Source organism: Chiloscyllium punctatum, chromosome 27, assembly GCF_047496795.1.
Source record: "Chiloscyllium punctatum isolate Juve2018m chromosome 27, sChiPun1.3, whole genome shotgun sequence".
NCBI classification, from domain to species: Eukaryota; Metazoa; Chordata; class Chondrichthyes; order Orectolobiformes; family Hemiscylliidae; genus Chiloscyllium; species Chiloscyllium punctatum.
This window is the reverse complement of record NC_092765.1, coordinates 23,650,550-23,669,472: the sequence shown is the minus strand read 5'-3', so window position 1 is coordinate 23,669,472 and position 18,923 is coordinate 23,650,550. Positions and strand designations below refer to the sequence as shown.

The window sequence follows — 18,923 nt, the reverse complement described above, 5'->3', positions numbered from 1 at the left end:
TGTGCAGAGTTGGGGGGATTGAGGAGTTTCAAGTCCAGGGCTGAGGCCTCAAATCAGGTTTTAAACTTTGTATGAGATCTTGAGGGGATGTAGTTGGGTCTGTGTGTGAGTATGGGATATGTTAATTCAGAAGTTAAACCAGGTATTTAGTAGTCTAAACCCTCCTGAGTAACTATTAACTTAATTTCATTGTGACCTTCTGAAGTCTTTCAGAGGGGAGATTTTTTTAGATTAGATTACTTACAGTGTGGAAACAGGCCCTTCGGCCCAACAAGTGCACACCGCCCCGCCGAAGCACAACCCACCCAAACCCCTACATCTACCCCTTACCTAACACTACGGGCAATTTAGCATGGCCAATTCACCTGGCCTGCACATCTTTGGTCTGTGGGAGGAAACCGGAGCACCCGGAGGAAACCCACGTAGACACAGGGAGAATGTGCAAACTCCACACAGTCAGTTGCCTGAGGCGGGAATTGAACCCAGGTCTCTGGCGCTGTGAGGCAGCAGTGCTAACCACTGTGCCACCGTGCCACCTAAGAGGAATTTCAGAGGCTTCCAGCCAGAGAGGAATTGGCCAGAAAAATCTTCAATTTCCCTGGCAAATCTCTCAGAGTGCGATGCAATGTGCAATGTGGTCTCCATGTGCAACTCACTTCTGCATTGACATAACCATTGGCTGGCCATTCACTAAACTGTGCTAATATTCCAAACACTGTCCAGTCTTGACTTTGCTTTATGCACTCTTGAGACAGAGACACAGAGGGAAAATGTGAGAGAGAGAGACACAGAGAGAGAGAGAGAGAGAGAGAGCTGACAGACCTTTCTACAGATGTTAATGTTTCATGAATAGATTTGGACCAGTGTGGAAACATAGTGTCAGGAGAGTGTGGAAACAAGATATTTTCTTAACTTCTAAATAGCTTTCCTGGACTAAAAATGACAATTTTTCAAAGGAACTTTTCATATTTAGAAGTGAAACTTCAGTGGTAGGCTGTAGATTGCATTTAGTGATTTGTGACTTGATTGTTGGCATATTTAAAATTCACAATGCAAGGTGCAATCTCAGTGAAATTAAACTGGAAATCATTTCATTGTTTTGGCTGGTAAGTTTAATGCAACTAAATGGTTTGCAAGACCAAGAAAGTGCTTTTCCGAAGTGACCATATTACTGTGGATCTGGAGTAACATATTTGCCAGAATGGGCAAGGATGACAAAAATATTCCTCTCCTAAATAAAGAAGATGGATAATTGCAGTGACATGGGAGTTTCATAGTAGTTATCCTTGAAGCTTACATTTTCTTCCAAGTTTATATTTTCCCCCCACTGTGGTGGCATTTGAACTTATCTCCAAAACAATTGGCTGGGCCTCAGGAAAACTAGATCCAATATTATTGTGCAACCATCTCCTGTTGCAGTTAGCTTATTTACTTACAATTTGCTTCAATTTCACTTCATGGCATGGTGGGCTAAACTTAATATGGTGGCCAATTGGGGGCATAGGGGATAGTTCTGAGCTGTTTTTGAGAGGCCTGACTTAATTCTATGGCCACCTGACTGTGAACTGCCTGGTGCCAGGGGTTTTATTGCTTGTAGGATTTCCTCCAAGAGCTGCAAACATATTTGACATCTGTTAGCACCTCAGTGCCAGCTTCACCACTGGGAATGGGCACTACTTGTAGCACTGCAGACAATCAAGACCAACAAGATAGAGGAAATTCTGGGGGCCAGGTGAGTGTTGTTGGGCATTCAGGACCCTCGGGTGTTTTTGGTGAGGGAAGAGCGTTGTTTCCTTCAACTGCCCTCTGTAATTGACATGCCAGATTTGGAGGAGCAGCTAGAGGCCTTGAGCTTTTGCCGGACAATTATCTCCACTTGGCAGAGGGCATCGCCCAGTGGTAAAAAACCAACAGCAGTAGGAAGACTCCCTTAAGCGGCTCATAATTGGTTATTTAAGGGCTTCATTCTAAGTGGTATGGCCACCTTTCCTGCACCCAAGTGAGATTGGGAAGTTGACAAATTCTACTCTTCACCTGTTCTCCCATTTCTATTGTGCCCACCACTAAATCACACCCCACCCCCCCCCCCCCCCCCCCGCCGATCCCTTCACAAGTCACATACCCACGCCTCTCAATATCTTGATGCCTACTCCCATGGGCTGGATTACATTTTGCACATTATCTGTAAATTTATGTGACGAATCAATCCATCTGATTTCTAATAGTCTCACAGGGTAGTAAATAAACACAGTTCAAAATTGACCATTTTGTGGGTACCAAGAATGCTGCTATGGGAATCAAAATGATATCCGCATTTTTATTATTTTTGCTTGTTGGAATCATATTCAAAGAAAGTATTTGTGATTTCAAAAGCTGAGCACACATGCAAAACATGCTTTTAGGATCACTAATTCTGCAAGCAAATGAAACAAGGATGTTTTGACTTTGAGGGAATAATTCATATTTTAATCAGTACAAGTATCCGTTTTTGTAACAGCACTGAACAGATTTTAGAGAAATGAAACAGGTGTCAGCATGTTGAAATACTTCATGTGAAGGGTTTGGTGTTTTTAACATGTGAAATATCTAATACAGATGGTGATGCTAAATCAGATTACATTTCAAATACTTGAAACCACCTTTTTTGTTGCACACAGTTCAGATATAATAATAACTTTAATTGCGAGCAGTTTGGAGATGCATTGTTGGAATGAAATTGCAACATACTCAAACATCACATTTTCACTGGTATTTATGGAATGTGATAATGTGATGGGATATAATGCAAAATCAACACCTACAAAGATAAGACTAGGAATAACCGATACCACCTATTAATGCTGGTAGTAGCTGGTTCCTCATTTCACTATGCTTATGTCCTTCTGTAGATCTGGAGAATAATTCAAGCTGCATGTAAAAATTTATATTTGATGAGGGAAGAAAGGTTTGCTATTGGTTAAATGTATTCAAGCAATGAAACAGGACTTAAGCAGCGATCCGTGCAATGATCAAATTAAACCCATAAGTTAGCTCTGTATAAGGTATGATATTGGAAAGTAAGTATTGATCCCTAACATGTTTTGAAAGACTTGTACTACTTCCAAAACACATTCTGAAGAAGAATATTTAACAGACTACTGCATTTCTTCAGCAGATATATTAGTATTAGATCTAAAAACGTATGTCTTGCATGTTTATATGTTGAGCAAGTTGGACCTGCACCCATTAGTGTTTAGACGAATAGGAAGTTGGAATGTTTTTGAAGTATTATTGGGAGGTTGGGCATCAACGAGACAGAAAAAGTTTCCAGAGGACTTCATAGAGTTGATGCTGAGTTGATGTTTGCTCTCATGAGAATCTAGAACTAGGGGTATTGCTTAAAAATTAATGGGCCTCCCATCTAAAACTGAGATAAGGAGGAATTCCTTCACTCACAAGATTGCTAATCTGTGGAATTCTCTACCCCAGAGATCAGTGGTGGCTGGGTTTTAAATATATTCAAAGCTGAATTGGACACATTCTTGATTTATAAGGGAGTCAAACAGCAGGCAAGTGGATTTAGGATGATAATCAGATCAGCCATGATTGAATTGAATAGCAGAGCAGAATGGTCTACTTCTTCTCATTCTTGTGTTCTTATAGAGAAGCATGTCTCCCACTCTGTGTAATTAGGTTACACAATTGAGGTAGAATTTGCTGTTACATTGAAACTCTGGGAGTTATGCCCATTCAATGCCAATTTTGCCAACCTTAATCTGTTCCCAGATTTTCTGTGCATCTAATAAGATTGAGTTGGGGCATTAAAGAAACTTAACGTGAGTACAATGTAATTGAAAATTGACCTTTGCCTCTGTAATATATCAGATGGTGCCAACATTGTCTCGACTGTCAAGTCTCTTTACAAAATATCATCAGTATAATTACTCGCTGCTACAAATTCTACTCATAATGTTCTTGTAGACACAAGACAAAAGAGTTGAATTGGCTCTGCTTCTAGGAGGCAGTAAATGGACTATAATATGCTGAGACACACAGCACCATGTGACCCGATGTGCCTGGTCCACCCCTCATTCAGTGCAGTTATCCCGAGGGAATTTAGGTAGTGTACTCTGTGAAGTAGAGCTGCATGCACAGATTTTCACAGCCGTGCTGAATAGGCAGAACTCTTGCCTGAGTCATAAGTTTATGAATTTACATTCTATTCCAGAGCATGGAGCACAAAATTAAACTGGTGTTCCAATGCAGCACTGAGGGAGTGTTGCACTGGCAATGGTGGAGCTGACTTTCAGGGGAAATGACCAGGAGGCAATCTGTCCTCCCTAGTGAACATCAAAAATCTCACGATGTGATTTCAAAGAAAGTAACAAGTTATTTTTGGTCTCCTGACCATTATCCCTCCTACCAAATCACTAAAACATGGCTGTGTGTGCAAAAGAACTGTACACTAATTGTTTATCTTGTTTCCATGTTACCAAAGTGAGCGCATTTCAAATACTTTTGTCATATGTTATGAAAACATTGTCGAAATGTAAGTCAATTTCTCACTCCCAAACAGCAATTACCCATCTTGCTGCTTTTCATTTCACAACAATTTAACTGATCTTTTACCCAAAATCATTGAAAATGATGTTTAAATCTATGTTAAAAAGGCTCGTAAGGATACACACCCTGTTTGCTATTGAATTAAATACTTTAACTCTGAGCAAAAAGCTTTGTGTTCCAATTAAATGCGATCAGTCTGAAATGATAACTGTTTTTTCCATTCAAATATGATTCCATACCTGCTGAACATTTCCAAATTGTTCGATTTATGGTTCAGTTTTCAAGCATTCACAGTTTTTTTATCAAAAGGCTTATCTACTTGCCTGCTGTGCATTCCAGGCACAACAACACTGTAAACAGTTACGAATCCTTCATTGTGAAAAGTACAGACAGATATTTTAATAGATTCACATGCTTCAAGTTTGAAGAATTAAATGCACACATGTTTAAAAAAAAGGGTTTAAATGCTTTACCCGTACTGCTTTCAAATTTGAATTCCAACATTGGAATCACACCCATTTCAACAGAGCAGAAAATGAAAGAAATAGCGTGCAAATTGAAATCTATTTTAAATCCACACTGGAATAGAAAATTTGCAATGTATGCCCTTTTGGATAGGACAGGGTTCTGCTAATATGCATGTGGGCTCTGTTTGAAGACCTCAAATAACTAGCTCTATGGTTTGAGCAAATTCAGCTACAGCACAAGAACAGGTGAAAGTGGCCCCTATTTGTTCAACTTTTGCACCATAAATTATCGTTGTGATGTGACTGGTTGGAAAGAAGCATTTAAAAGAACATTGCATTTATATAGCACCTTTTGCAAATGCAGGGCATCACAAAGCACTCTCCAACCTTTATTGTTATTTGAAGTGCACTCGCTATTGTAATGCAGGAAAAGGCTGGGGCCAATTTGTGTGCAGCAGATTCCACAGGCAGCAATGAGACAATGGCCAGATAATCTGTTTTTCATTTCAGTGATGTCCGTCAATGTACAAGGATTGGCCAGCACATTGGGGAGAACTCACTTGGTATTCTTTGAATGTTGCAATGGGATCTTTTCCATTCCCTGAGTGAGTCCTCTGTTTAAGATATTATCCAAAAGACGGATTTTTTAGTGCAAATTCCAGGCCACAACATTCACTTATGTAGTGAATCTGATCCTTAACATATTCACCAATCTGACCTTTTCTAACCATCTGACTATTACAGCATGTATTCTGTTCAATTCTGTGAATAATATCTGAAACTACATTTGGGCATTACTTACATAAAGTGATTTCTTTGTTCAAAATGTATCTAGTGCCAGTGAAGTAGTCAGGACGCCACCTGTTTTTAATAGGAACTTCTTTCAGTTGTATATGGCATCATTTCTACTATTGATGTCTGTCCTAATAAGTATTTTAAACATTTGCTATGGTCAATTCCAGAACTGAAGTGGCATGAAATTAAGACATTTTGTGCTTATAAAACACATACACTGAATTTAGCACCATTTAAAATACTAAGACATTCTTTTAATTAGCTAAAAGCCACAAAACACCTCGTATAGTTTATTTCAATTCTGTTATGCTTTGCAAGTTCTATCCTATTCAAGTATAAAGGATTCTGTTTGTAAAAATGCAGAGATTTCTTTAGCTTAATGTACGCATGTAATAAGAATCATATACAAAGTGAAAAGATGGAAACTAAAATTTCCTACCTTTGCTATTTGGCAGAACGTCAGTTAGAAAATAAGATCTAGTTTTCTTGTTCAGATGGTGGATTTTCTTCTGGATGCTCTACTCCATAAGTTTATATAACTAGACAGAGCACTTGCTCTTACGTAGTTTGCTACTTCAAGTTGCACAGCAGAGAGAGAGAGAGAGAGAGTCACTTGACAGCACGTTGTAAGGGTGCGTGTGTGTGTGTGAGTGAGAGTGGGCTATTTCACAAGCTGTTTAATGGGCTAGACTGAGATCAGCTTTGGTTTTTGAGCATGTTCCAGCTGAGAATTGTTTCTCAGGTTCTAAGATACAAAGGGCCGTGTTTGTGGGTTTGGGGGAGGGGAAAGAACTTTTGAGTTTTTTTTTAAAGAAGCCATTTTCACATGCGTATTTTGTGGACATTTGCCACTGTGGTTGTGCAGCTGACCAAACTGCAACCTTTTACCTTTATGATGCCTGTGTTGTTCTGTCTTTACAAAATATTTTTACGAATCATTCTTTCTCATCATTAATTAAGAATTTAACAGATATAATTGGAGAACAATGAAGAACTGCCTAAAGCCAGCTGAAGTGGCAATAATTATTGACTGTACTATGAAGAACAGCAGCTACTTTTGTAGGGTTTGTTTGCTTTAAAGGAATAAAGTTAGTATGTTTTTCACTGTGAAGTCTGGATGTCATAACTTAAATATGGATCTGCTTTGTGAAGTAGAAACAGATGCTCCACACATCCCAATAGAACAACATGTCCATTAGTTCATAGAATCTTGAAAGTATTTTGAACTTAGAAACCAAGTGCAGCTATATGTCCACTTCTAAATGCAACTCCAAGAAATGCTCACTGTTCTACTACAGATGACATCTGCTGTCACATTAACCCCAAGCAACTGTTTACAGATCTGTTGACTTAATTATTTCAGGCGAACATCTCATTCCCTTGCACTGGTGTTTTCTGGAACATTTTACCTGATATTGGAGCAACTGGCACAAAATATTTGTGATTTTTTAAGCAGAAAGTGTACTGAACCTAATGCAAGCCTGCTGTGAGTCTTCGCATTACTACTTTTAAAAATGTTGAGCACAGAGCTGACCGTGCCTCAAAGCTGACCAAGTTCCTGGACCAAATAAATAATTTATTTAATTGCAATCATTTGCATCTCTCGAGGGCAGTTCCAAAAGTAAAGTTGGTTATTTTAGGTTCAATTAAACTTTTTCAAATGTTTAAGAAAAAATGACTGAAGAACAGACAACTGCACCCCAAACTAACTGGAAATAGTTATGCATTTTTTTAAACAATATATTTCAGTAATCAAGGTATTTACTCACATGTTTGGATTGACACTTTGATTTAAAATGCTGATCGTTATTGTGTGATGAGCTCATTTTCAGCTGGGTTATTTATTTTTACCAAGTTAGTGCTCTTAAATTTCAAAGAATATTTCTAAAGCAAAGTTTATTTTCATTTTAAATTAAGTTTTAAAGCAAATACCCTTTTGCACTGGTTTCTGGCTGATTTTGTGTTTGGCGATACTCAAATGAACTTAAGCAAAAACCTCTAGGGAAGAAAGGACTTCTCAAAACGGGTGCAGTTTTCTGATTACATTGAAAGCAGAGACTCCACGTCAAACCTCTAATGTATTTCCCATATGCTACCTCAGGACTTTTTTTTCCCCATAATAACCAATACACTTAATTCCAAAAGCATTTTACACATATACTTGCTGTTTAGAACATATTCTCAGCCCCAGCTGTATCACTATTTGGGTATTGATTTACATCCATGTGAAGAGCCTTTGGATATTGTATTACTCGAAAAGGTGCTATATAAATACATGAGGTTGTTGTTGTTGGATTTGGTTCCTGCAATTTCATCCAGGTGTTTGAGCTCCCTTCCCTCAGTGTACAACATGTCTATTCATTCACTTTCATCCTTTTGTTCTTGACATCAGCAAACATTTCCATTCCAGCCTTCAGAATCTGAGAATAAACATCATTCTGAATACCAAATCTGCCCACACAGCAAATACAGTATTGCAACATGGAGAGCTTATGCTGGAGCACCGAACTTCTTCCTTTGCCTAAGTCATCATTGTATAAAGCAAATAAATTCGGAAATTGCTACAACTACTAATCATCACTTTCCTAGTTTATCTCCCCATTGATTCACACAGCTTTTGCATTATGTTGTAAGAATGTTGTAAGAGTGATATAAGGAAGAGGAATTGACTGTTTGGCTCCTTATATTCGTTTCGCTATTCAATGAGATTGTGGTTGATCAGAACCTTGGCTCCATTTTCTTTTGGATCCTTGTCTAGCAAATATCTATTGATCCCAGGTTTCATACTTTTAATTGAGCAACTATCTCATTCCTTACTTGTTCATGACTTTCTGTCTTGAATAACATTAATTCTGATTTTAAAGTTTTGTCCCCTTGTTCTAGACTCCCATCTCAGCAGAAACCAAAATACTTCTCTGCACTTGATCAGATCCCTTCAACTTGCTAAAACTCTCAAACAAGTCACCCCTTAATATTCAATATTCCAGGAAATTCAAAACAAGCCCATGCAATCTGTCCTCCAAATCTAAGGCTTTGAGCACTGGTGACAGATTCTGAAAATCTGAGTTGAGCTGTTCTCAAAGTCAAAACCTTTTCTGAGATATGGTCCCTGGCATTGTACACAGTCCTGCCAATACAATTTAAACAGGGATTTGTACTGTTGCAGTAAAACTACCTAATGTCTATAATGTATCCTGTTACTTATTAAAGCTAACAACCATTATGAATATGATGGACAAAGGGGACCCAGTAGGTGTGGTGTACTTGCATTCCAAAAGGCCTTTGACAAGGTGCCACACAAAAGGCTGCTGCATAAGGTAAAGATGCAAGGCATTATGGGGAAGGTATGAACATGGATAGAGGATTGGTTGACCAACAGGAAGCAAAGAGTGGGGATAAATGAGTGCTATTCTGGCTGGCAATCAGTGACTAATGGTGTGCCTTGGATCAGAGTTGGGACAGCAATTATTCACAACTTACACAGATGATTAGGAGTTGGGGACGACATGTAGTGTGTCAAAGTTTGAAGGTGACACTAAGATGAACCAAAGAATCAGAATCCCAACAGTTTGGAAACAGGCCATTTGACACAACAAGTCCACATCAACCCTGCAAAGAGTAACCCACCCAGACCTGTTCCCCAACCCTATTACTTTACATTTACCCCATACTAATACACCTAACCTACACACCCCTGAACACTACGGGCAATTTAGCGTGGCCAGGTCTCCTAACCTGTGAATTTTTGGATTGTGGGTGGAAACTAGAATACCTGGAGGAAACCCAAGCAGACATGGGGAGAATGTGCAAACTCCACACAGTTTTCTGAGGGGGCTGAGTGGCAGAGCAAAGTGTGTAGAGGACTGTGAAACTTTGCAGAGGAACGTAGATACTTTTTGTAAGTGGATAAGGGTCTGGCAGATGGAATACAATGTTAATAAATGTGAAGTCATCCATTTTGGTAGGAATAACAGTAAAAAGGAATATTGCTTGAATGGTAAAATGTTGCAGCACACTGCTATGTAGAGGCACCTGGTGTCCTTGTGCATGAATCACAGAAGGTTGGTCTGCAGGTACAACAGGTAATTTGGAAGACAAATGGAATTTCGTCCTTGCTTACTAAAGAGATTGATCTTAAAAGCAGGGAGGTTATGTTGCAGCTGTACTTGGTGCTAATGAGGCCACACCTGGGGTAATGTGTGCAGTTTTGGTTTCCTTACTTGAGAAAGGATGTACTGGCACTAGAGGGCTTGCAGAGGAGGTTCGCTAGGTTGATTCCAGAGTTGAGGGGGTTGATTTATGAGAAAAGACTGACTAGGCTGGGATTATATTCATTAGAAGAATAAGGGGGGAGCTTATAGAAACATAAAATTATGAAGGGAATCAATAAGATAGATGTAGAGAGGATGTTTACACTGGCAGGTGAAACCAGGACAAGAGGGCATAGCCTCAAAGTTAGGGGGAGCAGATTTAGGACTGAATTGAGCAGGAACTTCTTCACCCAGAGGGTTGTGAATCTATGGAATTTCCTGCCCAGTGAAGTAGTTGGGGCTACTTCAGTAAATGTTTTTTAAGGCTAAGATAGATATTTTTTGAACAATAAAGGAATTAAGGGTTACAATGAGAGGGCAGGTAAGTGGAGCTGAGGCCATAAAAAGATCAGCCATGCTCATATTGAATGGTGGAGCAGGCTTGATGGGCCAGATGGCCTACTCCTGCTGCTAGTTGTTATGTTCTATTAGTCTTTTTGATGCTTTTTATACCTGATTAGTAAATTTTAATTATATTTTTGCAGAGACCCGCAAATCTCTTTGAAATGCTGTTTATAGATTTGCACCGATTAAATTCATCGAGATCAATCAACACACCTTCAATGCCTACATCACATATCAAGTAACTGCAAGCACTGTTGTAGAAGTTTAATTGATAAAATCTGCTTTTGAGTTCTTTCTCAAGACATCAAATACTGAGCTATACTTTTAATATCACACCAGCAGAAATGACACATTTACACTTACTTCCCCACAGAGAAAGCACAAAGTCACTTCCTCTATAAGTAGTGAGAGAATCTTGTTTGTTTAAAATAGCTCACCAGACAACATTATGGGAAAGGTTTACTGAAACTCTACTAAGATGTACTTTCTACTAAGATGTAACTTTTAACAAGTATTGATGAGTGGAAAAATATCATCATTGGCAGTGTGAATATATTTCCTAAAGCTAGATAGTAAATCTGTAAGTTGCAAAAACTATCTATAACAAAAACACTTATGACCCAATCATATTTCACATCCAAGTTTCTAACTTGCTCTTTGTTTTGGTTACAAGAATCTAAATTACAGTTTGAAATGGAACAATTGTTCGTGAACGCAATCACAATGTACACGCAGGACACTGGATCAGGATTGTAATAAAGCTTGTGCGTCAGCAAAACTGAAGTGTTTTTAAGAGGGAGTTTGCTGAACAATACTGATTATTAGAGGTTCAGACCAAAACGCTCGAGTTCAGTTCTCAGATGGAGGTCTGAGATGTGTGACAGAATGAGGAGACATGTTCAGCAAGACCCATCTTCACATTGAGATCATCTCACTCTGTCTTTTACGTTTTTCACAAGTTTGGTGGTGAGATTGTCATTAGGCAGCGGTAAATGCCAAATGCTCATTATTGATTGTGAAATGCTTTATTTACACCATAACTCACTTCATTGATATTCAGCCTCCCATCTTATCAAACAAGTTTCAACATAGAGACTAGAGCAAACCCTTGGCGGATTTTGCTCACCACTTGTTCCAAGGCACCTCTGATGTGGAAACCATGTACCCCAATATCTTAGGGCACACTTCATGGGCGCTGGCTGCATGCATGGCACATCCACAGACATTGGCATCCATCATGTGCCAGCCTCTAAGAGCTTTCATGACACATCACCACTTACTGGATGCTTCTGCACTTCAATGCTGCACCAATAACTATTACTGTAATGTTGCAACAAGGACACTGACTACCTCAGGGATACAGTTCCAGCTCATGGATTAGTCCAGGTGATATCTCCGAGCTTTTCACCAATTGCTATAATAGTCGCTCACTCTGAGCCTACCTGGATGCTCACAGCATCCCTACCTTCTTTGGCTTATATTAGCTTTTTTGCATTTCATCTCCTCAGCCAGAGTCACCTGGCTCATATTATGCATTTGCGTTTTGTGATAAGCACAGGGACAAAACCAGGAAGCTTGTATTCAATGGCAGCAGGCCTCAGTTGAGTGAAGGGGAATAGCCTTTGGTGAGGGGTTCCTCGCAGAGTGAGTCAAGAACAACCTCCAGTGGCGATCCAGGATCTTTTCAGTGTGTTCAGAGTCTGGATCCTCTCCTCATAAAGGGTGAAAAGCCAAATAACGGACAGCATACCACCCATCTCGAGTCTTTCTGCCTCTGCCCTATTCTGGCCTGTTTTTCTCATAGAATGAGAGACTGGCAGATATGGCTAAGCTCTTACTGTTAATGTAGGTAGGGAGGTATCCCAAGTGAGTGAGTAGGCAGTGCAGAAATCATGCAGGGTTAGTGGTGTCAGATCTGGGGTCATTGAGAGCAAGTGAGGAAAGATCTTACAGGCAGTAGAGAGAGTTGTGGCACATCAGCCTTGATAAGAGATGGGAACTGTACCAGAGATACAGTGTAAGAGATAGAAGAGAAGATGATGGCATTTAATAATAGCAGGGTGGAGAAGAATGTTGACGTTTTTTGAGCATTGCTGGACATTCCTCCAAAAAGCTGGGAGTGAACAGCTCTGGGTGACAATCTCAGACCAGGCTGACTTGGTCTGCCATCCTGAACTCCACCAGAGGAGGAAGTCCTGTGCTAGCGCCTCTCCATCCAGCAGAACCTCCAGGATGCTGCCCACCAAGCAGGTTGCCAAACCCTCTTTGTCTGTAACATTGTTTACCATGTCTGGCAAATGTCAGGAACCACGCAGAGCAGCTCCGGTCTGACAATTCTTGTCCAAGTTTTTTAAAGATGGCACTGGTACAAGGAATGCCGGTGCTTTTCAGGATGTCCACTGAGTGGTGGGAATGGTGTGTGGCAGGATGGGACAGAAATCAGACATGGGAGACACAATAAGCACATGGTAGGCAATTAATGAGGTGTAAATGTGTTGCTGGAAAAGCGCAGCAGGTCAGGCAGCATCGAAGGAACAGGAGAATCGATGTTTCAGGCATCAGCCCTTCTTCAGGAAACTAATGAGGTGTGTTTGCAAGAGAGGATGAGAAAACACATTTGGTCTTGTGGTGACAAAATCCTCCAAAAGACTCAATGCAATTCAGACCTTGATAAAAATATCATTAGATTCAACTCATAGTATCAGAACTGAACATTTTGATCGTCAATTTTGTCACAAAATTCTAACATAAAAATTCACCCTACTCCATGATACAAATATTATGCTTTTGAGAATGAATTATAACAGAGGCTTTTAACACTACAATTATTTTTATCAATCTGAAGACAAAAGATGAAACACTTTAAAGTTCAAGCTGTTCTGTTCATCCAAGATGACTACTCTATCACATAGAGCAAACAATTCAAAGATATCAATTAGCAATTGATAACGTGATGAAGATGTTTTTCACTATTTTTTATAGAATGAATTAATTGCACAATGACATTTTTTGTTAAGAGGGACTTTACACATAAGCTTACTGTAGAGAGACACCACAATGCATTTCTCTTCATGCTACCATTGATATTTAATGGCTTTGAAGAATATTTAAAATTGATGGGACTCAGCAAATAAATATGTTCCAGCAATGAAACTTCAGAGGAACTTCCTAATTCCTCAAACCTCATTCTGCAACGATGACTCATCTGTCAGAATTCGATCAGCCAGAACCTGAAATGAATGTAAGATTTCCAATCATTTGCGAATTGCTTTATTTAGGACACATCATTTCCAGATCACTAGATGTCACTCTAATCACTCCTCTAGTTTCTATATCTTGTTGCCAAGGCCTAGACAATGGTGATGCGTTCATTACGAGCTTTGGTAATCACAGACATTCATTTACAGTCTATCAGAGTCACTGGCTCAGTGTGGTATTTCTGCAATCGGCAAGATTGTACTGATTAGTTTGCCATTGAATATTAATAGACATGGATGATACAGGAGTAATTTCAAAAATCTAAAGAACATAAACTATGAAACACTTCAATATATTTCTGTGTTGAAGTTCATAATTTACCTCTTTCAGAGAACTCTCCACTGATTTTTATTGTTGCATGAAACTCACCTAAAATGTGATTGAAGTTCTATCTATTAACTATTAAAAATATATTACATGCTAAACTCACCAGAGCATAGAACTATTTAACTATTTTCCCATTAGAAAAGACTGGTAGTGCTTAAATTTGAAGCTCACCACTCCCCAGACAAGGAATGAAGTTGAGAAGGCAGGATTTTCATGGTAACCTCAGCTTAGATTCCCTACAGAGTGGAAGCAGGCCATTTGGCCCAACTAATTCACACCGACCCCCAGATCCATTTCCCTCTGACTAATTCACCTGACACAATGGACAATTTAGCGTGGCCAATTCACCTGACCTGCACATCTTTGGACTGTGGGAGGAAACCCACACAGACATGGGGAGAATGTGCAAACTCCACACAGTCACTCGAGGCTGGAATCATACCCAGGGCCCTGGTGCTGTGAGGCAGCAGTGCTAACCACTGAGCCACCATGCCACCCTGGCACAGGATTTGAGCTCACGCAGTTGGTGTCACTCTGTATCACAAATCAGCCATCCAGCCAACTGAGCTAACCAACCCATCACTGGATTCAAGAATTTCTCTAAAACCCTACATTTCACATTGAATGCAACTCAGCGATATTAATGAAATATTTGTTAAATAGTTATTTCAGGACTGTAGACAAATGATTTAAACATGTTTACATTTGGAAAGAACCTCACTGTAGATTAAAGTGAGTAGAAAGGCAGGTGAATGAGAAAGTTTGCCAGGTAGCCAGTGTGCCTCTTTATGGGGGTCAGTTGGGCCATTTTCCCCAGAGGTGAGATAGGAGCAATGAGATTGCCCATCTACAAGTGTCAGGTGGCCAACTGAAGGCATTTGGAAGTTGTTGAAAGTCAAGTGTCAGAGGTCAACTGATATTTTCTTGTCAGACTCCAGGTCTCCTGAGGAACAGCCCCTCAAGGAATCCTTGCGATAGACAAGGAAGGCTGGTGTTCCAGGCAGTCTGTGAGACCCTCCCTGCCTGCTGGGTTTCAGCTTTCCCTCCTAGGGGGTTCTGGATCAATAAAACTGGCCTGGCTACTTTGGGCTTTTTCCCTTGATATCCACTACTGGCATGTTTTGGAACTTCTGGGTGGAAAGCTAAGTAAGAGTTTATTTGAGGTGTTTTGCTATCACCCATCCTGCTTCATCTTGAGTCCATCCAGTGATTAGTAGTAGGGTATACACCACTATGAGGTAACTGCAGATGATACACTGATGTTAGATAATATGAAGGTTTAGTACATAAAAACAATAAGCATATTCGGTTTAACATACTTATCAGGACCTTAGCATGTTAGTATAGATGCATCTACTCCCTCCAAAGGTAATAGCAGCACTTCTGGTTTCCACCCACAGACCGTGGTGTGACATCAATAGAATGGGTCGAGCCAATGAAATAAGAAACTTAATGATGTCTTTCTTTAAGACATTGTTGTTGGTTCATCATCCTTTCCGGAGAACCCTCAATCTCCTGAAATTCATTCCTAGAAAACTGGCTACAGCCTTTCTAAATGGTCCAGCCTAAATTATGGATTAACTACACAGTTGTGGTCCTTTTAAATCTATCATTTCTCTTTGTTTTCCTTTTTCTGATGAAACCTTCACTGGTGTAGTGATTGGAATGAGGTCAACTGGGTAAACCTCATAGAATATGAATTCCCTGATTGGGGCTGTTAACCTGGTCCAGTCAGGGAATCCTGGCTGGTTCAGGAATGTCAGGGCGTTTGGTCACTCTCGGAACTGGCTCTGTGCTCATGTACTGAGCACGTGTAAATAAAGGGTGACTTGGTGATGGAGTACTGGCTTTAGTGGAATCGTTTAAATGAGAATTTATATTTAACTCTTTAAATTTGTTCATATTTGGCTTGAATAAATTTTGAGATCTTCCTATTTCTGTAGTTCTGGTCTAAATTTCTTATCTGGTCTTTTTACTTTCCATGTATCTGTATCTTGTGGAGCTTGATATTGATAGTATATATTGATCCCTTGTCAGATCCACAACACCACCCCCCACCACCACCGGTTTATATGGAGATTGGTGTATGTGTCGAATGCTTGAAAGACATTTGGACAGGTACATGAATAAGAAGAATTGACCAAATGCAGGCAAGTGAGACAAATTTAATTTGAAAAACTTGGTTGACATGGACAAGTTGGACCAAAGGGTCTATTTCCATGCTGTATGACTCTATGACTGTAGCCTGCATTGCCAAGGTCTCTGCATTGTGTAATTGTGGGTGGATTTTTCTCTTTTCCTAGTCCAAACACTAAGCCCAGAATTTCACCCAGTTTCTAAATCAAGTTTTGATTTTAACATGCTGTACTTGCTGTTTTGGCTGCTTGAATGGATGCCTCAGTTTTGCTCTCTCTGTCAGAAATTGTCTCACAGCAGCGGGGAAGAAACTGTTCTTGAATCTATTCATATTCTTTGATTATGTTGATTGCTTTCTCAAGGCAGCAGGAAGTATAGGTGGCGTTAATGGATGGAAGGCTAAATTGTGTGATGGACTGGGTTGTGCTTATGACTCTCTGTAGTTTCTTTTGCAGTCTTGAGAAAAGCAGATGCCAAACCATGCTGCAATGCATCCAGATTAAAAGCTTCATAGAAAGTATGTTCTCCATATAAAAAGTGGAAAGAGTCCTTGTGGACATGCCAAATTTCCTTAGCGTCCTGAGAAAGTAGAGATGTTGCTGTGCTTTCTTGATCATTGCGTGAAATGGGTGGACCAGGACAAACTGTTGGTGATCATCGCTCCCAGGAACTTGATGCTCTCAACCATCTCCACCTCAGCACCATTGACGCAGACAGAGGCATGCCCTCCAATCAGCCTCCTGAAGTCAATCAGCTCCTTCCTTTTTCTGACACTGATGAAGAGATTGTTGTCTTTAACGAGAAGTCCTCTCTTTCTTTCCCTTCCCTGGAAAAACTAGCTTCTTTCAGCTGGAAGGTTTCCTATTTTTCAAAATAACACATGCTTCAAGACCCCATTTTACCTGTGACAGGGTCCTGAAGTCCATGGAGATAATCTGTTGCAGATGTTGTTAAAAGATATAAATACTGGGACTTGATCAATTTACTCCAACAAAACAAGTAATGTGCAAAATTCATAAATGTGTTTAATAAATAGTTGAATTCTTATTTAACTCATTTTATTTTGCCAACATTATGCCTGACCTCTAACAACTCCAACTGCCCTCCTTTGTGCCAGGTATGACACTAACCAGCTGAGAGTTTGCCTCCTGATTCCCATTTTCGAAGGCCTACTTGGTGCCACACTCTGTCAAATGCTGCTTTGATGTCAAGACCAGTCATTGTTTCCTGATCTTTGGAATTCAGTTCTTTTATTTATATTTGAACCAAATCTGTAATGAGGTCAGGAACTGAGTGGCTCTGGCAGAATCCAAACTGAGCATCACTGAGCAGGTGCCACTTGATAGTCCCATGGATGACACCTCCATCATGTTATTGATAATTGAAAGTAGACTAATGGGACGGTACTTGGTCGGGTTGGATTTGTCCTGCATTTTATGCACAGGACGTACCTGAGCAGTTTTCCACATTGTCGGGCAGATGACAGTGTTGCAACTGCACTGGAAAAGCTTGGCTAGGGAAGCAATAAGTTCTGGAGCACAACTCTTCAATACTGTTACCAGAATGTTGTCAGCGTCGATAGCTTTTACAGTATCCGATGCCTCCAACCGTTTCTTGATATCACATGGAGTGGATTAAATTGGCTTAAGACTGGTATCTGATGCTGGGGAACACTGGAGGAGGCTAAGCTGGATCATCTATAGGCACTCTTTGGTTGAAGTTTTTTTTTTAAATTCATTTGTGGGACTTGGGCATCACTGGTTGGCCAGCATTGATAGCTCATCCCTATTTGCACTTGAGAAAGTGGTGGTGAGCTGTCTTCTTGATTCACTGCAGTCCATGTGCTATGTGTTGACCCACAATGCCTGTAGGGAGGGAATTCCAGGATTTTGACCCAACAACTGTGAAGGAACGGCGGTATATTTCCAAGTCAGGGTGGTAATTGGCTTGGAAGGAAACTTGTAGGTGGTGGTGTTCCCAAGTATCTGCTGCCCTTGTCCTTCTAGGTGGAAGTGGTTGTGGGTTTGGAAGGTGCTGTTTAAGGATCTATGGCAAATTTCTGCAGTACATCTTGTAGATAGTACACACTGCTACTACTGAGCACTAGTGGTGAAGGGATTGAACGTTTGTAGATGTGGTGCCAATCAAGTGGGATGCTTTGTCCTGGATGGTGTCAAGCTTCTTGAGTGTTGTTGGAGCTGCACCCATCCAGGCAAGTGGGGATTATTCCATCACATTCCTGACTTGTGCCTTATAGATATTGGATAGACTTTATGGTGTCAGGAGCTGAGTTACTTGCTGCAGCATCCTTAGTCTCTGACCTGCCCTTGTAGCCACTGTATTTGTGTGGTGAGTCTGGTTGAGTTTCTGGTCAATAGTAACCCAAAGGTTCTTGACAGTGGGGGATTCATTGATGTCAAGGGGCGGTGATCACTCTTATTGATGATGGTCACTGTCTGGCATTTGTGTGGCACGAATGTTACTTGCAACTTGTCGGCCCAAGCCTGGATATTGTCCAGATCTTGTTGTATCGATGCAAATGTTTCAGCCCTATCTTTTACACTGATTGTATTGTGGTCTTTTATCATTGAGGATGGAGATATTTGAGAAGCCTCCTCGTCCAGTAAGTTGTTTAATTATCCACCATCCTTCATGACTGTAAAGCTTAGATCTGACCCATTGGTTGTGGGAGCACTGAGCTCTGTTTATCAAGTGGGTTTGTTTGGTGGCTTCAGTAGGTTGA

The 18,923-nt window shown here is 40.3% G+C and overlaps 1 protein-coding gene across 3 annotated transcripts in view; it reads right to left on the bottom strand.

The window, feature by feature from the left end:
• col8a2 (collagen, type VIII, alpha 2) overlaps positions 1-6,493 on the bottom strand; it is a 173,707-nt gene extending 167,214 nt beyond the window's left edge. For 2 of the 3 annotated variants that reach the window (XM_072548334.1, XM_072548333.1), the window contains exon 1: positions 6,244-6,493. The gene's annotated coding sequence lies outside the window, so the exon portion shown is untranslated. Of the gene's footprint in view, positions 1-5,811; positions 5,871-6,243 lie in introns of all 3 variants that reach the window. The other variant, XM_072548335.1, reaches the window with a different exon arrangement.
• Positions 6,494-18,923: the final 12,430 nt, after the last annotated feature.